Source organism: Triturus cristatus, chromosome 12 (genome assembly GCF_964204655.1).
Source record: "Triturus cristatus chromosome 12, aTriCri1.1, whole genome shotgun sequence".
Lineage (NCBI taxonomy): Eukaryota > Metazoa > Chordata > Amphibia > Caudata > Salamandridae > Triturus > Triturus cristatus.
The window spans coordinates 595,740,339-595,765,412 of record NC_140595.1 but is presented as its reverse complement, the minus strand read 5'-3'; the positions used below and the strand labels follow the sequence as shown (position 1 = coordinate 595,765,412).

The 25,074-nt window shown below is 46.6% G+C and overlaps 1 long non-coding RNA gene across 1 annotated transcript; it reads left to right on the top strand.

The window, feature by feature from the left end:
• Positions 1–8,647: 8,647 nt before the first annotated feature.
• On the top strand, positions 8,648–10,099 carry LOC146776342 (uncharacterized). Its single transcript, XR_014972348.1, has 3 exons — positions 8,648–8,773; positions 9,473–9,536; positions 9,677–10,099. It is a non-coding gene; the product is annotated as an uncharacterized LOC146776342 (long non-coding RNA).
• Positions 10,100–25,074: the final 14,975 nt, after the last annotated feature.

Genomic DNA, 25,074 nt, shown 5'->3' with positions numbered 1-25,074 from the left:
CGCGCTATGCACGCTGACGTCATGGGATTGTCCAGGGGGGAGGGTCGGGGCTGGCAGCGGAAACTCTTCCGCTGCCATCCCCCTCTGTGGGGGCTAGATCAGCTGCCATGGGGGGAGCGCCAGCGCTGCCCCCATGGGTGGGTGCCATGACGGAGTGGTTCCGTCATGAGCACTCGCCGACCGTGGCTCATGATGGATCCGCTCCGTCATGAGCACTGAAAGGGTTAACATCGGCTGTGCCACCTTATCAGCAACACATTTGCACAGCTCCGTGGGAAGCCCATTTGGCCCTGCCGCTTTTCCGGTCTGCAAGTCTCGTATGGCACCTGTTATTTCCTCTACTGTTAGGTCTCTGGCTATTTCAACCCTTTCTTCTGCTGAAAGTTCGCTCAAATGGAGGTCTCTCAAAGGCTCTGCACTATCTCCAACCATTCTAGTTGTTTCAGACTGGTATATCCCCTCATAATAGGTTGCAAAGGCCTCAGCAATTTCACCATTTGATTTACTGATTACGTCGTCAGGGTTTTGTATTTCCAGGACCCAGTTGTGAGCTTAATCTCTCCACTCTAGCTATGCAATTAGTTTACTTGCTTTGTCCCCTATATCATATATTCGCCTATGTGAATATTGCCTGCGCTCTGGCTGTTCTCTCTTCTAGGTCTTTGAGCTCTGACTGTCGTAACCGCAGTTTCTGTCTCATGATGGGCTCCAATTTGTCCACTCTTCCAATTTGTTCCTCTAGTTCAGTTATCTCCCACTCCAGCTCCTCGCATCTAGCCCGTCTTTCTTTCCTTTTACCCTCGCAAGTGCCTGATCATGTCCCCTTGCCACTGCCTTATTTGCCTCCCATATAGTGCCCTGAGAGCTAACCATCTCAGTATTTTCTTCAAAATATTCTTCCGTTCTTTCCCTAAATTTGTCCGTAAATTATTCATCCCTGAAGAGCCAGGGTTGTACTCATGGAGGTAGGGCCCAATCCCTCACCGGGCCCCAAAGCATTACTTCTTGCGATGAGTGATCCAATATTCCTCTGGCTTTGTCGTGCTTCCCTAAATAAGCCTGCATGTATGCTTTGTATGAATATGTAGTGTAGGCAGGGCCCGCTGGTGTGCGTTGCAGAAATGTGAGTGTACTTCCTAGTATTGGGGTTGTGGGCTCTCCATACATCTGTCAGACCCCTTGCTGTCGTGAACGGTCGTAGCGGTCCCAACCCAGCAGCTGTTTCAGGTCTTGCACTTCTGTCTATCTCCGGGGACATTGCTGCATTCATGTTGCCTCCTAGTATTTGGAGTCCCTATGGCATTTGGAGCAGTACTTTATTAAGCTTTTGGGAGGCTTCTGAGTGGAGTTTTGGTGGTGTGTAGAGGGATCATATGTTAATAGCTCTTCCCTACCGCGTCCCAGTCAATGCTGCATATTTGCCCTTGGTGTCGCTCCAAATGTGGCCCTTCACAAAAGGAGTTGTGTTTTTGCTTAGTATTGCCACCCCCCTAGAGCATATTGTGTACCCCGCATGGGCTATTAGTTTGTAGCCGTACTGGTCCAGTGTCAAGTAGCTATTTCCTTCGAGATGCGTCTCTTGAAGCTACACTAGGTCTGGGGAGTGCCTACGCAAATATTGGAGGACCATTGTGTGTTTGATTTTGTTTCCCAAACCGTTGACGTTCCAGAACAGGACCATTAGCCGTTCATGTTGCCATTGTTAATGTGTGGTCCCCCCATCTTTCTCACCCGCCCTCTCCCTTTCCTCCTGTGTCTGTGACTTGTGTATCAAGCTCCTAGGTGCCTTCAACTCTAACTTGTACATAACATTCCTTATTCGTTGCAAACAATTTTTCTAATAACCAAACCTGTTCCCTTGTTTCAACTCCCTGCCACCCTGCACTGTAGGTCTAGAACTACCCTCTGCCCTAATTTGCAGAGCATATGTCGCCTGTTCATGAACATTCTACTTAATATGGGTCAGTGGGCACCGAGTCTCTCCTTTTCCCCTGCCGTTCCCCCTCTCCCGCCCATCCCTCGTACGTATCATGTGCGTCCCTTCATATGTCCCTTTGAGGTCAACACTTAAAGTAGCACTTCTTGGGGGAGCAGTCAGATCCAACCTCCAACTCCTCTCCCCTCAGTGGCTTCTCAGCACAAGGGATCGTCCAGTGTCCCTTAAAAACCCACACTCTGGCTTACACCGTCTCTCTTTCTCGCCCACTATTTGGTGGCTGGATGCAGCTCCGGCTGCCCTTGGTCGTGTGTGGATCCGGCACTAGCTGTAGTTTCCTTCCCGTCTCCAGACAGGTTGTCCTCTCGAGCCATTTGTCGCTCCCTGTCTCAGTTTTGTCACCTTCGTACTTCACCTTTCCGCCTTCTTTCCAGCCAGTCCCATGCGTCTTCTGGAGCTGTGAAGTACCACGATTTGCCATCCTCCACCACTCTTAGTTTGGCTGGGAAAAGCATTGTATACTTAAGTTTCTCCTGTCTCAGTGTCTTTTAACTTCGCCGAAAGTCCGTTGCTGCCGTTGCACTAGCAAGGTGTAGTCCGGGAAGAATCTTATCATTGCGTTCTCGTGGAGCAGGTCTCCCTTAGTCCGGGCCACTTGCAGGATAGCGTAGCAGTCTCAATAGTTTAATATCCTAGCTATTATTGTTCTTGGCGGGGCGTCTGGTCTAGGTGGATGTACGGGAGCCCTGTGAGCCCTCTCGACCGTAAAGAACCTGGAGAGACGCTTTGGTTTCAGCTGATTCAGAACTAGGTCCTTCAGAAAGAGATCCACAGAGGGACCCCCATTCCCTGCGGCACCCGAACACCCTTATGTTGTTTCTTCGGGCCCGCCCTTCCTGGTGTTCCAGCTTTGACGTCATTACTTTCTGTTGTTGCGATAATCGTTGCACCTTCTCTTCTAGTCATCTGGTTACAGTCTGAGGCTCTCCTCTATTTGTTTCCGCTGTCTTTACTTTCTCAGAGGTTTTGTTCATATCTGCTCGAAGGAGATTAACGTCTATGTTAATTTTGGCAATCTTTGTTTCGAGGGTCTTCCCCAGACTGTGGATCGCCTCCATTATGGCCCCCAGCGATGGCTCTTCCAGTTCTTGGTCCCCTGGTGGCCCAGCTCCCTCTGCCATCGTGTTCTTAGGTATTGCCTATTTGTCCATTTTATTACTCTGGGTAGCTGGCGCACCCTTTGGCCTCATTATGGCTGCCTCATGGGAAATGACCACGTTTCCTACTCCCTGGGTAATTTCAACAGCTCTTGATCCAGCCTGCCTCCGGGTAATGTCCGTCGTGACTCCTCACTGCTGTGTCCCTGGGAGCTGTGTCCTCACCACATTAGCCCCTCTGTGGGCTGACTTGAAGTGGTCTGGCCTGAGTCTTCTGTCACTTCCTTCTGCCAATCTCCCCTGATGCAATGGGCCATTAGCTGTGCTTGACACTCTTTTGATCTATTTTTAATGTATTCTGGCCCCAGTCTGCCGCGCTGTGTCTTGCTTGTGCTTTGGCTTTCCCTGACCCCGTTTCTACCGGAGTCCGCTCCCCCACTCCGCCGCCCCTGGCCTACCGTCTGCTCTCTGTTATCGTGCGGGCCTCGGTCAAAGCGCTCTGGATCAAGGCGGGCTCTCCTACTCTGGGCCGACGCTTGGAGCCGGTTGGCTGGTCCGGTCTTTAATCCCCACTATGTGCACATCCAGGAGGCAAGGGGAATTCTCGGGTGCCTCTCCTGCCATACCTGGGACTCTGGTTCGGCACCTGCAAGCTGTTCCGGGCCGCACCCAGCACTCCAACACCCCGCTCTGCAGGCGAAGATTCCTGCCGGACGCTCCCTAGCCGTGTATGGCTCAGTGTGATCTCCGCCGTCAGTATTGCTTTTGCGCCGCGATTGCTCTATTGGGCTCTCCTCTTAATTAGGGACTCTCCGGTGCATCTTAATCTTTGGGTGCCGGTAGAGAAATATCGGATCTTGGACAGATGTGCGGTGAATGGCACAGAGCTCTGGTATTACACGGCCATCTTGGCTGGTGCAAGGCCACGGCCCCCCTCAGATCTATTTTTAAAATTAGACCTAGAGCACCAAATTGAAAATGCTGATTACTGTTAAGCAAAGAGAGATCTGGGGAATTTTTTGGGTCTGTTTAAGGTGATAAGCATCTTGAAAATCTAGTAACGTTAGAAACTCTCTTTTTCTACCATTATGATTTCCTGTTATAATATTTGCTTTTTGCACTGGACAGTCACTATCAGTTTCTTTACTCTCTTTAGATTGTAGCATATGTCCACTGGTGGACTTTGTCACTTTGAGGATTACTGGGTAGAATCGTGATCTCTCTTTTTCATCCAATTCCTGATCATAACTCCACTTGCTTTATCTCCCAAATGCTATCTAACTTTGCTCTCCCGCTGCTTCCCTATTGTTTTTTGGAACCTGCTATTTCTGACAGGAACAGAGCTCTGTTTTCAGGAAGGAGAAAAAAACAGGGATTCTGAGTGTAAGTCCCCCTTATGAATTCCTGCAGTTCAGGGGTGGAGGTGGGAAGAAAGCGGTACCAAAAGCGGGGAAAGTGAATATGATGACATTGAGTCCCTCTGAGGCTATCTCTAGTACTTGACAATTAAAAAACGGGCCATACTTACTCTTTGAACAAAAAAGTGCAGAACCCCAAAGTTTTTCTTTGGAGCCTCCCTCCAGCACTGACAAGTGCCTGAGTTACCAAATGCCAAAAGTGCCTAGTTTTGATTCCATCTTGTGCCTCTTCCCCCACCTGCACACTTGTCTCTTTATCAAATAGGAGTTTCTTTTTTTCCTTTTCAGGTCATGCATAGGCAGCGCACATGCGGTGTCTGCAAGACCTGCTGTAAGCATTACAGCGAGCGTAATCCCGACTACTGCTTTCCATTGGTTAACTCCTGCATTACTCTTCTTTCCTGGCTCCTTGTTGGTTGGTGGTCCCGATAGAATCACTTCTGTTTTATCGAAAGGAGCACCGACCAACTACAGTTTTATTACGCTGTAAGCGTTCAAATTTTGTGTTTAGGGATTACTTCATTTATTTTGTGCTACTGATATTCTGACACCACAGCGCCTAGCACCCATTTTCATGTTTTAATTTTTATCACCATGGCTCCCGCTTCACGGGCCGCCATGCAAATAAGCTAAATATGCATGGGCGCCGCGATTTATATTTTAGCACTGTGCCTGCTTTCATCATTTTTTTTCAATTACTGTGCACGAGTGCAGCGCTTAATGTTTTAGTACGGCATCCGCTTTTATATTTACAAAACAGGTGGCATGCTTTATGTTTGAGCACAGCACCCACTTTTATGTTTAAACAAAAGCAATAGCTTTAAGTCTTGCAAATGCGAGACCTATTGCATTACAAATTCTTGTGTTCCCTGCATTCCACATTGTCACTTTTTTCATATCTTTCATCTCCTTTTTCTATCCCCCTTTTCCAGTGAACTTCAAATGGCTTTTCTGACACAGCCCAAGACATCAAGGCTCACATGATGCTCTTACACATGTAAAAAAAAAGTGCAAAGAAACAGACACTTTACAGCTCCAGCACAAACTTGCACAATTCATTCCTGTAGAAAACTTAAGCTGTTAACAAGCATTGGCATAGCCAATAGGTCTCACCTTTGGGACCTTGTAAGCATTTAGACTATAATACAGCAATGCATACAGTGGAGTGCTACATAGTATGCGTCTGCCATTTTTAGGCGCTGAAATTGTTCAGGTGTTATTATCGTCCACTTTAATGGTGCTGAATTTACCGACCTAAAAAGGATGGGGGCTGGGTTCTGAAATCCATTTTTGACAGTAGAGAAAGGGCCAGGGGGAGAAGGGGCCTGGGAGGGACATAGAGAGAACCACGGGAGAGAGGGGTAAAGGGAGAGTGGCTGAGAAGAAGGGGATCGTGGGAATGAGCAAGGAACAAGCGGGAGAAGAATAAAGGGAGAAACGAGAAACAAAGAGAGGAAAGGAGGCTTTAGAGAAGGAGGAGAGCGGGAGAAAAGAGAAGAGCCTGAGGGGAGGCATGTTTATAAGAAGAGCCTGAAGAGAGAGGGAAGGAGAAGCTGGAGAAGAGAGGGAAAACAAGGCGAGATGCACAAAGAGGAGGGTACACGAGAGGAGACCGAGAAAGAAACTAAGCAGCCCTTGCACATTCCCCAGAGTCCAGGCTAGACGGAAGATGACTCAGTCGCGGAGCATGCAGTGATATGAGGCAGAGATAGCGGCCATTGCGAGGAGGCAGAAACCCCCTGGACAACCTCCCTCTGCACCGCGGAACCGATGTATTTCTGAGACCCAGCGAGGCCGCCTCGCCTTTCCTCCCGCTTCCAAACGATGTTGTTTGTTTGTTGGGAATTACAGCGTTTACCATCACTGTTCCCATTAACGCTTTGCGAAGAGCCCTCTGGGCTGGTGCCGATCGATGGCCGCTGTGGTTTCGGAGCGCTGGATCCTTGCCACCGCATCCATTAACCAGCGTTCAGACGCACAGCCCGCGCCAGGGGTTCGGAACCCCGGGGTGCAGTACCCAGTAGGCCGCAGGCTGTTTAAAACAGGGGGACCTCTTAGGCCATGAAGGACAATTTCTTTAAATTCGAAGAAACTATCTACTTGCAGGTCTCAGGGACCAGTATGGGTAGTGTTTTCGACCCAAGTTTGGCGAACTTATACGTCCATTCGTTTGAGCAACAACATCTGCTAACCCCCAACAATCCTTTTTATCGAAGTGGTATATCAACAACGTGTTGGTGGTATGGCGAGGTACTCCAGATTCAGTTATAAGATTCCAAGAGTGGTTGAACATGAGAAATTATTTCCTCAAGTTTACAGTTAAAGTACATAAAAATAGAATAGCATCTTTAGACCTTTCTAGTTTTTCTACTACCACCGTACTAGAAAGTGAATTGTATCGCAAGCCCATGGCTCGGAATTCAACATCCCAAATCATTGCGGGATAATTTACCGTACGGACAGTTTCTTCGAGTAAGAAGGAACTGCTCGACTACAGATAAATATGATGAACATTCAATGAACCTAATGGAGCAATTGAAAGAGAAGAAATACCCGCAGACGCTAATTAAACGCTCGTACAAACGTGCAAGTAATAATAATCGCGAGGCACTCTTGGAACATCCCATCGAAAAACCACCACTTGGTCGCCTCACCTTTGTTAATACGTATAGCTCATTAACTAATGGGATACAAAAGTGTATTCGGAAACACTGGAGGATTCTAAATAGTTGTACTGACAAGATACCTCTTCCACTCTTTTCATTTAAAAGAAGTACTAACTTAAAAGATAAATTAGTACACACACGACCGGCAGGTTTGCAAACACGAGCTGTAGGCACACCATGGGATCTTCCTGCAGTACAGGGCCGTTTCCCATGTGGGTCCTGTGCCATCTGCCCACAAACTCAACATTCCACAACTATAGATATAGGGACCAGTAGACCATGGGTTTAGAAAAGCTTTACTAATTGTAATAGCGTAAACCTGATATATCTAATCATGTGTCCCTGTAAAACTCAATATGAAGGAATGACCACACGAAAGGTAAAGCTACGCATTTTGGAGCACAAGAGTACGTTCAGATGCAAGAAGACAATGACTAAACTGACAAGACACTTTGTTGCCCGTGATCATGGAGCTGAGGATTTTACATGAACAGTGCTAGAAAAACCCTATATTCCCTCACATATTAGTGACATATCCAAATTTCTCTTTCTGCGTGAGCAGAAGTGGGTATTTAAACTTTCAAGTGACACTCTAGGCCTCACTAATGCCATTCCTTGGGTCTCATTACACATATAGAGGTCTTGAAGAAATGAGAGAGGGTTTTCTATACGAGTTTTTGCACAGCATATCTACATGAGGAGATAAGAAATAAGATACAGTGTTCTGCTGGGTAGTAACTGTATTATATACACATGCAATCTATGTGTATATAAATAAGTATATCACTTGTATATGTTAATCTTGTGAAGAAATACAGTTCATATTACACCCAAGTCTTCTCTAGTTTTCTCTAGTTTTCTGGAGATCTCTACTTATAAATACTTATTTCTAAATATCAGTTTACATTCAAGGAGTTTTTGAACAAGAGGCATGTAAGTCTGATTGTCTCATGTCCACGTTAAATACGATCTAGCTATATATTATTACATCAAAGCAAGAGCATGGTGTTTTCTAAACATTTTGAACTACAATTCCCTATAGACATGACGTCATTTTGTGGTCCCAAATTAATAGCGCGTGTGACCTCTGCCCCATTTGTTATTGAATTATCATTTCTTTAGGCGTTAAATTCCGAATGGACACCATTCCTTTAGGTGTTTTTCTGAATAGATATCAATTGTAGAGTGGCGAAAATCGAGTGACAGATAATAAAAATTCCCCTTGTTACCCAATGTCTTTAAATGATAATATGCGCGACTTTCGTAAAAATTGTAGATGACCTACCATCATCATGGCATACATATTATATCTCTTTACGCATGTTTTGTCATGTATTTTATAAAGTTGCAGGCGATCTTTGGATTAACAAACATTCTTCGCACCGAAGGAATGCATAACGTTCAAATATGGCATACGAACTACCTTCCCCAGAATCGGTGACGTCACTATGTAGTTCAAAGTCACGGGATTAGCAAATGCCGTACCGATGGGGATTTCAAACACCTGTGAAATTACACAGTATAAAAGAACCGCCAACCTCCCTGTCCGTTACCTCCATTCCCAGTTCGGTCGGAGCTCGAGGCAATGACGGACAGGTAAGGTTTGGCCAGGGGACTTTAATGTTACGCTATATTAGTAAGCGTGTTTGGTGCTCTCCCCCTTCTTTTCCCCGATACAACTGCACTCGAGATATTGACTCGGGTTGCTTATTTTGTTCTTCATTAATTGCTATTCCTTTACATAACAAGACGGGGGGGGGGGGGGGGGGTGTATTTTCTGTCAGAATGCATACAGAAAACATTGTTTACGAGATAGCTATCCGTTTCTTTGACATCTCGATATTGTGACAGGATAGCTGATTGGTTTTATACTTTTGCTCCATATTGTGGACAGTTTATTGTGTTGACAAATAATAAATATGACAGTTTATCATGCTGATAAAAAAACATAAATAAATATGACACACTTGGTCATTTACATTTGTTGGCAGATTGCGCTTATAGAGTTCATTTGAGCCCTGTCATTTCAGAATATTTGAATCACAGATAGATATACATTTTAGTGCAGTTCCTATCAATAGTTTCAGAAACCACAGTTAGATTTATCGTCAGTCTTCTTTTACCATGTCTTATGTGGGCTTACAAATTTATTTTGGTATACTTTAAGATACATTTCCTCCCTGATGAGAGAGATTTTGATATTTTTTTTTTTATCAAAATATATTGAATACTGGAAAGGAGGGCGCGATGGCTGCATCCGATCCTTACTGATTCTCTTTTGTTTGTGCTTTTTAGAGCGGGGCCTTATTGACCTGAGCTGGTGCCAGGCGAGGTGAGGCACAGTCCTCGCATCAGATGGGTGAGCAATAATATTTGATATTGAACCCACATATGCTTGCTATCCTGAAGTTGTGAAGTAGCTGTACACCACAGACCGTAAATCTTTGGTCATCTTTTTATTGTTGTATCATTGAGAGTATTACTATTTGTGTTTTACAGATGTCCTACACAATTCGCTGATACGAAGGATCCGTATATGACATCAGAGGTTGTATTGATTCCAACCTGTATGTACATTTTTTCTTTTCTTATTAATTTCAAAACACAGGTTTTGGTTTATTGCAGTAGCAGTAATAATTACGGAGAGGTCCTGAAGAAAGCCGTGGACAGATTATCCAGAAGGCTGAAACATGTTGACTGCTTTTGATAGCAGCTATTTTTGAAACTGCTATATTTGCACTGTTTTTAACTAGGATTGCAATTGATATCTGTTATAATCTGCTCCTGTTCCCTTCCCTCCTCTTCCCCCCCCCCCCCCTCCTTCCCTTCGCTATTTGGTACTGCCCAGCCTTAGAATGTTGGGGCTGAAGCTCCTGTTGGAATGTTGGCATTCTCACTACGAGAGGCTGAAGGATCTGTACAATAAACTTCCATCTCCTGACTAACTTATCTTTGTGGAAGTTATTACAACATTCATTTGGCGACGAGGATGCAATTCCTATTTTAATCACCTTTCTACTTTTTGCACTGCACTTACTCACTCCCACACATATTTTGGGATTTTCCTCATAAGCTGGATGAAAGTTAAACTTCTTTCGGTCCTTTTGTTTCTTCTTTGTGACTCTTCAGAGGACACAATCTACCTATTATACCTCTATGAACAAGAGGGTAAATGGTAGGTTGGTTGGAAACCCAAATGATGATAACGATCACCTTGGAGAATTGATGAGAATCCAAACTCGATTAAGGGTCTTCTCATTCTTTAACTCTCTGTATTCCTTATGGTTTTACTCCTGCTGACATAGGTGGCCAGTTTCTTTACTCCTTTTATGTCAGATAGCTGTTTGAACAGACCCTGGATTATATGTTAGTTTTGTGACTTATTGGATATGGGGATTTAATCCGTGGAAGGTCTATAAAATCCCTTGGACCCTCTATTACTTTTTTGATTGTTTTTGTTCTTGTGCAACTGCCCATCTGTGGGTCCTTTTTCAAAAACTATACTGGTGAGATAGTTTTTTACATTAACACAATTGTCATTTCAGGACATTGTGTTTGATTTGTTCCCTTATCAGACATGGCAGAATTTAGTGGTTTGACATATGACGATGCATTTTATCAATCTATACTAGACACGAATCCCAGCATCCTTGACAGTCTAATTAATACGGCTGGGTCTAGTGAGGACGATTGGACCAAAGTTTTGTTCCTAAAAAAAATCGCATTCTCGCACACTTATACATGGAGCCAGTTTGGCTGAATGCCTGAGGGGGAACTGTGCTCCATCAGGGCTCATTGTGACAAATGCCCCTTGCCTTTTTCTCCAAGATAAGGCCTTTATGAAAGATTGGTCATTGATAGCATGGCTCTGTACGCGCGCTTGCCTAATCTTAATTATAAGTACTGAGAAACGAGTGGCTGATGCTGTATTAATAGAAATTCAGTTACTTGAATCTCAAATTAAAACTACCATAACATTAAGTCTAATTGGTCGCACACTGCTCCACCTACCAAGCGTGTTACCCCAATGAAAAATTATCCCTGAGGTCAGCGTCGGCGAGTACGCCTATGCCCGTGTAATGCATGCAAGTATGAGTAGCGTTAGCCATCCCTGGACACGTGTTTCGAGGTAGCTGCCTCTCGTCAGCAGGGAGTAGGAAAGTGTGTAGGGTTGCTGTGTAAGCTGCTAAAATCGTTATCAGGTAAAGTACTTCTCGTAGCGCGCAGGTGCGTAACCATGAGCCCGTCGGCTCCACCGGCTCAAGGGAGCCTGAAAATAAAGTTAAGTCTAATTGGTCGCACACTGCTCCACCTACCAAGCGTGTTACCCCAATGAAAAATGGTCCCTGAGGTCAGCGTCGGCGAGTACGCCTATGCCCGTGTAATGCATGCAAGTATGAGTAGCGTTAGCCATCCCTGGACACGTGTTTCGAGGTAGTTGCCTCTCGTCAGCAGGGAGTAGGAAAGTGTGTAGGGTTGCTGTGTAAGCTGCTAAAATCGTTATCAGGTAAAGTACTTCTCGTAGCGCGCAGGTGCGTAACCATGAGCCCGTCGGCTCCACCGGCTCAAGGGAGCCTGAAAATAAAGTTAAGTCTAATTGGTCGCACACTGCTCCACCTACCAAGCGTGTTACCCCAATGAAAAATGGTCCCTGAGGTCAGCGTCGGCGAGTACGCCTATGCCCGTGTAATGCATGCAAGTATGAGTAGCGTTAGCCATCCCTGGACACGTGTTTCGAGGTAGTTGCCTCTCGTCAGCAGGGAGTAGGAAAGTGTGTAGGGTTGCTGTGTAAGCTGCTAAAATCGTTATCAGGTAAAGTACCTCTCGTAGCGCGCAGGTGCGTAACCATGAGCCCGTCGGCTCCACCGGCTCAAGGGAGCCTGAAAATAAAGTTAAGTCTAATTGGTCACACACTTTATATTCAGGCTCCCTTGAGCCGGTGGAGTCGACGGACTCATGGTTACGCACCTGCGCGCTACGAGAGGTACTAGACCTGATAACGATTTTAGCAGCTTACACAGCAACCCCACACATTTTCCTACTCCCTGCTGACGAGAGGCAACTACCTCGAAACACGTGTCCAGGGATGGCACACGCCACGCATACTTGCATTCACACTCGAGCATAGGTGTATCCGCCGACGCTGACCTTCAGGGACCATTTTCATTGGGGGAACACGCCTGGTAGGTGTAGCAGTGTGCGACCAATCTGATTTAACTTTATATTCAGGCTCCCTTGAGCCGGTGGAGTCGACGGACTCATGGTTACGCACCTGCGCGCTACGAGAGGTACTAGACCTGATAACGATTTTAGCAGCTTACACAGCAACCCCACACATTTTCCTACTCCCTGCTGACGAGAGGCAACTACCTCGAAACACGTGTCCAGGGATGGCACACGCCACGCATACTTGCATTCACACTCGAGCATAGGTGTATCCGCCGACGCTGACCTTCAGGGACCATTTTCATTGGGGGAACACGCCTGGTAGGTGTAGCAGTGTGCGACCAATCTGGTTTAACTTTATATTCAGGCTCCCTTGAGCCGGTGGAGTCGACGGACTCATGGTTACGCACCTGCGCGCTACGAGAGGTACTAGACCTGATAACGATTTTAGCAGCTTACACAGCAACCCCACACATTTTCCTACTCCCTGCTGACGAGAGGCAACTACCTCGAAACACGTGTCCAGGGATGGCACACGCCACGCATACTTGCATTCACACTCGAGCATAGGTGTATCCGCCGACGCTGACCTTCAGGGACCATTTTCATTGGGGGAACACGCCTGGTAGGTGTAGCAGTGTGCGACCAATCTGGTTTAACTTTATATTCAGGCTCCCTTGAGCCGGTGGAGTCGACGGACTCATGGTTACGCACCTGCGCGCTACGAGAGGTACTAGACCTGATAACGATTTTAGCAGCTTACACAGCAACCCCACACATTTTCCTACTCCCTGCTGACGAGAGGCAACTACCTCGAAACACGTGTCCAGGGATGGCACACGCCACGCATACTTGCATTCACACTCGAGCATAGGTGTATCCGCCGACGCTGACCTTCAGGGACCATTTTCATTGGGGGAACACGCCTGGTAGGTGTAGCAGTGTGCGACCAATCTGGTTTAACTTTATATTCAGGCTCCCTTGAGCCGGTGGAGTCGACGGACTCATGGTTACGCACCTGCGCGCTACGAGAGGTACTAGACCTGATAACGATTTTAGCAGCTTACACAGCAACCCCACACATTTTCCTACTCCCTGCTGACGAGAGGCAACTACCTCGAAACACGTGTCCAGGGATGGCACACGCCACGCATACTTGCATTCACACTCGAGCATAGGTGTATCCGCCGACGCTGACCTTCAGGGACCATTTTCATTGGGGGAACACGCCTGGTAGGTGTAGCAGTGTGCGACCAATCTGGTTTAACTTTATATTCAGGCTCCCTTGAGCCGGTGGAGTCGACGGACTCATGGTTACGCACCTGCGCGCTACGAGAGGTACTAGACCTGATAACGATTTTAGCAGCTTACACAGCAACCCCACACATTTTCCTACTCCCTGCTGACGAGAGGCAACTACCTCGAAACACGTGTCCAGGGATGGCACACGCCACGCATACTTGCATTCACACTCGAGCATAGGTGTATCCGCCGACGCTGACCTTCAGGGACCATTTTCATTGGGGGAACACGCCTGGTAGGTGTAGCAGTGTGCGACCAATCTGGTTTAACTTTATATTCAGGCTCCCTTGAGCCGGTGGAGTCGACGGACTCATGGTTACGCACCTGCGCGCTACGAGAGGTACTAGACCTGATAACGATTTTAGCAGCTTACACAGCAACCCCACACATTTTCCTACTCCCTGCTGACGAGAGGCAACTACCTCGAAACACGTGTCCAGGGATGGCACACGCCACGCATACTTGCATTCACACTCGAGCATAGGTGTATCCGCCGACGCTGACCTTCAGGGACCATTTTCATTGGGGGAACACGCCTGGTAGGTGTAGCAGTGTGCGACCAATCTGGTTTAACTTTATATTCAGGCTCCCTTGAGCCGGTGGAGTCGACGGACTCATGGTTACGCACATGCGCGCTACGAGAGGTACTAGACCTGATAACGATTTTAGCAGCTTACACAGCAACCCCACACATTTTCCTACTCCCTGCTGACGAGAGGCAACTACCTCGAAACACGTGTCCAGGGATGGCACACGCCACGCATACTTGCATTCACACTCGAGCATAGGTGTATCCGCCGACGCTGACCTTCAGGGACCATTTTCATTGGGGGAACACGCCTGGTAGGTGTAGCAGTGTGCGACCAATCTGGTTTAACTTTATATTCAGGCTCCCTTGAGCCGGTGGAGTCGACGGACTCATGGTTACGCACCTGCGCGCTACGAGAGGTACTAGACCTGATAACGATTTTAGCAGCTTACACAGCAACCCCACACATTTTCCTACTCCCTGCTGACGAGAGGCAACTACCTCGAAACACGTGTCCAGGGATGGCACACGCCACGCATACTTGCATTCACACTCGAGCATAGGTGTATCCGCCGACGCTGACCTTCAGGGACCATTTTCATTGGGGGAACACGCCTGGTAGGTGTAGCAGTGTGCGACCAATCTGGTTTAACTTTATATTCAGGCTCCCTTGAGCCGGTGGAGTCGACGGACTCATGGTTACGCACCTGCGCGCTACGAGAGGTACTAGACCTGATAACGATTTTAGCAGCTTACACAGCAACCCCACACATTTTCCTACTCCCTGCTGACGAGAGGCAACTACCTCGAAACACGTGTCCAGGGATGGCACACGCCACGCATACTTGCATTCACACTCGAGCATAGGTGTATCCGCCGACGCTGACCTTCAGGGACCATTTTCATTGGGGGAACACGCCTGGTAGGTGTAGCAGTGTGCGACCAATCTGGTTTAACTTTATATTCAGGCTCCCTTGAGCCGGTGGAGTCGACGGACTCATGGTTACGCACCTGCGCGCTACGAGAGGTACTAGACCTGATAACGATTTTAGCAGCTTACACAGCAACCCCACACATTTTCCTACTCCCTGCTGACGAGAGGCAACTACCTCGAAACACGTGTCCAGGGATGGCACACGCCACGCATACTTGCATTCACACTCGAGCATAGGTGTATCCGCCGACGCTGACCTTCAGGGACCATTTTCATTGGGGGAACACGCCTGGTAGGTGTAGCAGTGTGCGACCAATCTGGTTTAACTTTATATTCAGGCTCCCTTGAGCCGGTGGAGTCGACGGACTCATGGTTACGCACCTGCGCGCTACGAGAGGTACTAGACCTGATAACGATTTTAGCAGCTTACACAGCAACCCCACACATTTTCCTACTCCCTGCTGACGAGAGGCAACTACCTCGAAACACGTGTCCAGGGATGGCACACGCCACGCATACTTGCATTCACACTCGAGCATAGGTGTATCCGCCGACGCTGACCTTCAGGGACCATTTTCATTGGGGGAACACGCCTGGTAGGTGTAGCAGTGTGCGACCAATCTGGTTTAACTTTATATTCAGGCTCCCTTGAGCCGGTGGAGTCGACGGACTCATGGTTACGCACCTGCGCGCTACGAGAGGTACTAGACCTGATAACGATTTTAGCAGCTTACACAGCAACCCCACACATTTTCCTACTCCCTGCTGACGAGAGGCAACTACCTCGAAACACGTGTCCAGGGATGGCACACGCCACGCATACTTGCATTCACACTCGAGCATAGGTGTATCCGCCGACGCTGACCTTCAGGGACCATTTTCATTGGGGGAACACGCCTGGTAGGTGTAGCAGTGTGCGACCAATCTGGTTTAACTTTATATTCAGGCTCCCTTGAGCCGGTGGAGTCGACGGACTCATGGTTACGCACCTGCGCGCTACGAGAGGTACTAGACCTGATAACGATTTTAGCAGCTTACACAGCAACCCCACACATTTTCCTACTCCCTGCTGACGAGAGGCAACTACCTCGAAACACGTGTCCAGGGATGGCACACGCCACGCATACTTGCATTCACACTCGAGCATAGGTGTATCCGCCGACGCTGACCTTCAGGGACCATTTTCATTGGGGGAACACGCCTGGTAGGTGTAGCAGTGTGCGACCAATCTGGTTTAACTTTATATTCAGGCTCCCTTGAGCCGGTGGAGTCGACGGACTCATGGTTACGCACCTGCGCGCTACGAGAGGTACTAGACCTGATAACGATTTTAGCAGCTTACACAGCAACCCCACACATTTTCCTACTCCCTGCTGACGAGCGGCAACTACCTCGAAACACGTGTCCAGGGATGGCACACGCCACGCATACTTGCATTCACACTCGAGCATAGGTGTATCCGCCGACGCTGACCTTCAGGGACCATTTTCATTGGGGGAACACGCCTGGTAGGTGTAGCAGTGTGCGACCAATCTGGTTTAACTTTATATTCAGGCTCCCTTGAGCCGGTGGAGTCGACGGACTCATGGTTACGCACCTGCGCGCTACGAGAGGTACTAGACCTGATAACGATTTTAGCAGCTTACACAGCAACCCCACACATTTTCCTACTCCCTGCTGACGAGAGGCAACTACCTCGAAACACGTGTCCAGGGATGGCACACGCCACGCATACTTGCATTCACACTCGAGCATAGGTGTATCCGCCGACGCTGACCTTCAGGGACCATTTTCATTGGGGGAACACGCCTGGTAGGTGTAGCAGTGTGCGACCAATCTGGTTTAACTTTATATTCAGGCTCCCTTGAGCCGGTGGAGTCGACGGACTCATGGTTACGCACCTGCGCGCTACGAGAGGTACTAGACCTGATAACGATTTTAGCAGCTTACACAGCAACCCCACACATTTTCCTACTCCCTGCTGACGAGAGGCAACTACCTCGAAACACGTGTCCAGGGATGGCACACGCCACGCATACTTGCATTCACACTCGAGCATAGGTGTATCCGCCGACGCTGACCTTCAGGGACCATTTTCATTGGGGGAACACGCCTGGTAGGTGTAGCAGTGTGCGACCAATCTGGTTTAACTTTATATTCAGGCTCCCTTGAGCCGGTGGAGTCGACGGACTCATGGTTACGCACCTGCGCGCTACGAGAGGTACTAGACCTGATAACGATTTTAGCAGCTTACACAGCAACCCCACACATTTTCCTACTCCCTGCTGACGAGAGGCAACTACCTCGAAACACGTGTCCAGGGATGGCACACGCCACGCATACTTGCATTCACACTCGAGCATAGGTGTATCCGCCGACGCTGACCTTCAGGGACCATTTTCATTGGGGGAACACGCCTGGTAGGTGTAGCAGTGTGCGACCAATCTGGTTTAACTTTATATTCAGGCTCCCTTGAGCCGGTGGAGTCGACGGACTCATGGTTACGCACCTGCGCGCTACGAGAGGTACTAGACCTGATAACGATTTTAGCAGCTTACACAGCAACCCCACACATTTTCCTACTCCCTGCTGACGAGAGGCAACTACCTCGAAACACGTGTCCAGGGATGGCACACGCCACGCATACTTGCATTCACACTCGAGCATAGGTGTATCCGCCGACGCTGACCTTCAGGGACCATTTTCATTGGGGGAACACGCCTGGTAGGTGTAGCAGTGTGCGACCAATCTGGTTTAACTTTATATTCAGGCTCCCTTGAGCCGGTGGAGTCGACGGACTCATGGTTACGCACCTGCGCGCTACGAGAGGTACTAGACCTGATAACGATTTTAGCAGCTTACACAGCAACCCCACACATTTTCCTACTCCCTGCTGACGAGAGGCAACTACCTCGAAACACGTGTCCAGGGATGGCACACGCCACGCATACTTGCATTCACACTCGAGCATAGGTGTATCCGCCGACGCTGACCTTCAGGGACCATTTTCATTGGGGGAACACGCCTGGTAGGTGTAGCAGTGTGCGACCAATCTGGTTTAACTTTATATTCAGGCTCCCTTGAGCCGGTGGAGTCGACGGACTCATGGTTACGCACCTGCGCGCTACGAGAGGTACTAGACCTGATAACGATTTTAGCAGCTTACACAGCAACCCCACACATTTTCCTACTCCCTGCTGACGAGAGGCAACTACCTCGAAACACGTGTCCAGGGTTGGCACACGCCACGCATACTTGCATTCACACTCGAGCATAGGTGTATCCGCCGACGCTGACCTTCAGGGACCATTTTCATTGGGGGAACACGCCTGGTAGGTGTAGCAGTGTGCGACCAATCTGGTTTAAAACTACCATAACAGCTTGTTCAAGAAAAATCAAGATGAATTGAACAAAGATTTTAAAGATAACATACTACTCTCAAAAATAGAAAAATTCAAAAAAAACCTTGCACACTTTAAACACGACATTGTCTATCCATACACTAGTGAAAGCTATTCTCCACCGGAATTTAATAAGAAAGGGCGGAGATATGGCTCCAACTATTCGGGATCGAGCTCGGATGACAGCTCTAGTGATACAGAGATCACTTCAGGGAATAAACAACAGTACAGAGGGTGGGGTAGGTTCAACAGGTCCAATTGGCGACATGGTCAACCTACACCACAATTTCAGCAGTGGTAGCCCCCTACACAATGGGGTTTCCCGCCTCCACAATTTCAGCCCCCTATGGCTCCTTTTCAACCATACCAATATGAGTTCCCCAACCAGCCTTTTTTAGGGTTTGGCCCCGGCAGACCCTGATGCAAACGGAGAAATGCACAACCCCAAGTACACTGGAATCAACCAGCAGCACCTCACATGGGCACCCGCAGCCAAACGAAAAAGAATCAGCCCCAACCAGGGACCAGTGCGGAACCAGTTTAGTTGTGAATCTTAGCAAAAGAAATCTGACAAACGATGAGGTATTGGCCTTAATAGGGGTTGGTTTTGTGGCAACCAAGTCTGGTGATGCTTTTCAAGTTCAATGTGAATTGGCACAATTCTTTCGGGAAGTTGCGCCTGTTTTATTTCTTTCAAGATAAAGATCAAGGAGATAGACCAGCGGAGGATTCCAATACTGGCCTTAAAAAGCGTTCAACTTTCAACCCTCCCTTGATAAGTGTTCCACCAGAAGTTTTGACCTTCGAGAAGGCGGTTCAAGAGGACGTGACCAAAATTTGCAAGTCAAAGAAAGATACTTTTAATAACCTTCCTAAGAAAGAACAACTGGCCCTGCGCACTCTCACAGAAGATCGTGAAATCACCATTAAGCCCACAGATAAAGGCGGTGCCATCGTCATCTTAGATACTGATGTGTACAGAGCTGAATGTCTGCGCCAGTTGGCAGACAGAAGATTTTATCGGCCATTGAAGGAGGACCCTACAGAAAGAATCAGAAAAACTATCTGTGATCTGGTAGAAGAAGGTACTAATGCTGGCTGGATCACCTTTCAAGAAGCAAAGTTCTTACAGACACCATATCCTGTGATGCCTTACTTTTATTGCCTGCCCAAGGTACATAAATCTCAATGACCACCAGTAGGCAGACCAATAATATCTGGCATAGGTTCCATCTTGGAACCGCTATCCACATTCGTGGATTATTTTCTAAGACCTATAGAAAGGAAAATGCCAACTTACCTTCAAGATTCAAAGGACGTGTTACGCCTATTACCAGATATTGAATTCGACCCGGAGCAAGACTATTTATTCTCCTTCGATGTTGAATCATTGTACACCTCCATCCCGCAGGATGAGACTCTGGATACTATCTTGACAGATACAGATCTAGGCTCAATAACACCTTTCCATTTTATTATGGCATGTGCTCAGCTGGGTATGAAGGACAATTTTTTTACATTCGAAGAAACTATCTACTTGCAGGTCTCGGGACCAGTATGGGCAGTGTTTTCGCCCCAAGTTTGGCGAACTTATACGTCCATTCGTTTGAGCAACAACATGTGCTAACCCTCAACAATCCTTTTTACGAGTCGATCCGCTTATGGAAGCAGTATATCGACGATGTGTTGGTGGTATGGCGAGGTACTCCAGACTCAGTTATAAGATTCCAAAAGTGGTTGAACATGAGAAATGATTTCCTCAAGTTTACAGTTGAAGTACATAAAAATAGAATAGCATTTTTAGACCTTTCTATTTTTTCTACTACCACCGGACTAGAGAGCGAATTGTATCGCAAGCCCATGGCTCGGAATTCACTGTTAGGGTATGACAGCCAACATCCCAAGTCATTGCGGGATAATTACCCGTACCGACAGTTTCTTCGAGTAAGAAGAAACTGCTCGACTACAGATAAATATGATGAACATTCAATGAACCTAATGGAGCAATTGAAAGAGAAGAAATATCCGAAGAAGCTAATTAAACACTCTTACAAACGTGCAAGTAATAATAATCGCGATGCACTCTTGGAACCTCCAATCGAAAAACCACCACTTGGTCGCCTCACATTTGTTAATACGTATAGCTCATTAACTAATGGGATACAAAAGTGTATTCGGAATCACTGGAGGATTCTAAATAGCTGTACTGACAAGATACATCTTCCACTCTTTTCATTGAAAAGCGGTACTAACTGAAAAGATAAATTAGTACACACACGACCGGCAGGTTTGCAAACACGAGCTGTAGGCACACCATGGGATCTTCCTGCAGTACAGTGCCATTTTCCATGTGGGTCCTGTGCCATCTGCCCACAAACTCAACATTCCACAACTATAGATATAGGGACCAGTAGACAATGGGTTCAGAAAAGCTTTACTAATTGTAATAGTGTAAACCTGATATATCTAATCACGTGTCCCTGTAAGACTCAATACGTAGGAATGACCACACAAAAGGTAAAGCTATGCATTTTGGAGCACAAGCTTATGTTTAGATGCAAGAAGACAATGACTAAACTGACGAGACACTTTGTTGCCCTTGATCATGGAGCTGAGGATTTTACATGGACAGTGCTAGAAAAACCCTATATTCCCTCACATATTAGTGACATATCCAAATTTCTCTTTCTGCGTGAGCAGAAGTGGGTATTCAAACTTTCAAGTGACACTCTAGGCCTCAATGATGCCATTCCTTGGGTCTCATTACACATATAGAGGTCTTGAAGAAATGAGAGAGGGTTTTCTATATGAGTTGTGGCACAGTATATCTACATGAGGAGATAAGAAATAAGATACAGTGTTCTGCTGGGTAGTAACTGTATTATACACACATGCAATCTATGTGTATATAAATAAGTATATTACTTGTATATGTTAATCTTGTGAAGAAATACAGTTCAGATTACACCCAAGTCTTTTCTAGTTTTGTGGAGATCTCTACTTCTAAATACTTAATTCTAAAAATCAGTTTACATTTAAGGAGCTTTTGAACAAGAGGCATGTAAGTTTGATTGTCTCATGTCCACGTTAAATATGATCTAGCTATATATTATTACATCGAAGCAAGAGCATGGTGTTTTCTAAACATTTCGAACTACAATTCCCTATAGACATGACGTCATTTTGTAGTACCAAATTAATAGCGCGTGTGACCTCTGCCTCATTTGTTATTGAATTATCATTTCTTTAGGCGTTTTCCGAATGGACACCATTCCTTTAGGTGTTTTTCTGAATAGGAATCAATTGTAGAGTGGCGAAAATCGAGTGACAGATAATAGAAATTTCCCTTGTTGCCTGATGTCTTTAAATAATAATATGCGCGACTTTCATAAAAATTGTAGATGACCTACCATCATCATGGCATACATATTATATCTCTTTACGCGTGTTTTGTCATGTATTTTATAAACTTGCAGGCGATCTTTGGATTAACATAAACATTCTTCGCACCGAAAGAATACAAAACGTTCAAATATGGCATATGAACTACCTTCCCCAGCATCGGTGACGTCACTATTATTTATTGCATATTTCTATAGCGCGAACTCGACACGGAGGTATTGTATCGCTTTACATGAGCACCGTATTTACATTACACATTCAGGCATGGGTAGATTAAGTGATTTGCCCAGAATCACAGGATGTGAACGCGACCCCGACGCTCGAACCCTGGTTTCCAGCACCAAAGTCGTCAGTCTAGCCGACGGACCACATCCTCTCCCACTATGTAGTTCGAAGTCACGGAATTAGCAACCGCCGTACCAATGGGGATTTCAAACACCTGTGAAATTACACAATACATAAGAACCGCCAACCTCCCTGTCCGTTCCCTCCATTCCCAGCTCGGGCGGAGCTTGAGGCAACGACGGACAGGTATGGTTTGGCCAGGGGACTTTCATTTTACGCTATATTAGTAAGCGTGTTTGGTGCTCTCCCCCTTCTTTTCCCCGATACACCTGCACTCGAGATATTGACTCGGGTTGCTTATTTTGTTCTTCATTAATTGCTATTCCTTTACATAACAAGACGGGGGTGTACTTTCTGTCAGAATGCATACAGAAAACAATGTTTACGAGATAGCTAACCGTTTCTTTGACATCTCGATATTGTGACAGGATAGCTGATTGGTTTTATACTTTTGCTCCATATTTTGGACAGTTTATTATGTTGACAAATAATCAATAAATATGACAGTTTATCATTCTGATAAAAAAAACATAAATAAATAGGACACTCTTGGTCATTTACATTTGTTGACAGATTGCGCTTATAGAGTTTATTTGAGCGCTGTCATTTCAGAATATTTGAATCACAGATAGATATACATTTTGGTGCAGTTTCTATCAATAGTTTCAGAAACCACAGTTAGATTTATCGTCAGTCTTCTTTTGCCATATCTTATATGGGCTTACAAATTTTTTTTGGTATACTTTAAGATACATTTCCTCCCTGATGAGAGAGATTTTGTTTTTTTTGGATCAAAATACATTGAATACAGGAAAGGAGGGCGCGATGGCTGCATCCTATCCTTACTGATTCTCCTTTGTTTGTGCTTATTAGAGCAGGGCCTTATTGACCTGAGCTGGTGCCAGGCGAGGTGAGGCACAGTCCTCGTATTAGACGGGTGAGCAATAATATTTTATATTGAACGCACATTACATATGTGTAACCATCATGAAGTTGTGAAGTAGCTTTACACCACAGACCGTAAATCTTTGGTCATCTTTTTATTGTTGTATCATTGAGAGTATTACTATTTGTGTTTTACAGCTGTCCTACACAATTCGCGGATACAAAGGATCGGTATATGAAATCAGAGGTTGTATTGATTCCAACCTGTATGTACATTTTTTTTCTTATTAATTTCAAAACACGGGTTTTGGTTTATTGCAGTAGCAGTAATAATTGCAGATAGGTCCTGAAGAAAGCCGTGGACAGATTATCCAGAAGGCTGAAACATGTCGACCGCTTTTGATAGCAGCTATTTTTGAAACTGCTATATTTGCACTGTTTTTAACTAGGATTGCAATTGATATCCTAATAAATATAGTTTTTCTCTTTTGCAATTCCTATTTTAATCACGTTAATACTGTTTGCACTGCACTTACTCACACCCACACATATTTTGGGATTTTCCTCATAAGCTGGATGAAAGTTAAACTTCTTTCTGTCCTTTTGTTTCCTCTTTGTGACTCTTCAGAGGACACAATCTACCTATTATACCTCTATGATCAAGAGGGTAAATGGTAGGTTGGTTGGAAACCCAAATGATGATAACGATCACCTTGGTGAGTGATGGGAATCCAAACTGGATTAAGGGTCTTCTCGTTCTTTAACTCTCTGTATTCCTTATGGTTTTACTCCTGCTGACATAGGTGGCCAGTTTCTTTACGCTTTTTATGTCAGATAGCTGTTTGAACAGACCCCGGATTATATGTTAGTTTTGGGACCTCTTAGTTACCCACAAATCTCCACAGCTGAGGCATTAACTTACACGCTGTCTGAAGCGATTGCAATCTTTGACCTGCAGCCTGCACAGAGATGTCTGCAGCCCTTCAATAAACACACTGAGTTATCTCATCGGATTGGAAAAAGTAACCGTGCAAGTTAATTTATAACCATATTTGCCACCAAACTCCAAATCAGTCACTTGGTTTTCATGCCTCGCTTACCATGCCACTTGTAGCTGTATGTTACAGTGCTTTAAATGGAAAAAGACGTCACCAACAAAAACAAGCACGCGAGGCGCCACAGCGCGACATCTGTTTTGCATTATCACGCACACATCTGTGCACGATAATTGAAAACAGATGTGGCCTGTGCGGGTAACCGCAAGCAATAGGCCGCCTTTGCCCAATTGCATGCTGTCTTTCTCAGAAAGACGTATGCAAAGGTGAATAGCCTCTGAACGAAAACAAACCGATAAGAGCGCCGTTGACCTCCTGCAGTGCGGGACGCCCAAGGTCCGGCAGAGCTTACCTGTTGCAAGCTGTGAGGGGAACGGCTACCCTGCAATCCTGTCCTGCCACGCCGTGAGGGAAACGGCGAGTCTTCGCTGGGTGCTGGGTGCACGCCGTGAGAACTACATCCCCCAGCAGCCCCGCGCACGTCACGCCGCACTCGCGCCTGGAGGTGCGATAAGAGCGCTGTTGACCTCCCGCAGCGCGGGACGTGCGTGGGCGTGCCCGGGCCAAGGGCGGGCCCATCTGCGCCTGTCCGAGACCATGGGAGGCCGGGCAGGGCCACCCCTCTGACAAGCACCATCCCTCAAATTCCATCGTGGTGAGTCATCCATTTTATTATTATTATTACGTGCAAAGGAGCAATACGTTATGGGGAAACGCACCACCATATCAAGTTCTTGTACCTCTACTGCCATTGACGGTATGCTGGAAAGGGCTGTGAAAATCGTTGCCACTGAGATAGAGTTAACGGAGAGGCGTCTGTCACTGGGTCTTACAACTCCCCGGATTGCTCCCTTTACTGTGTACAGTGATTGTATCAG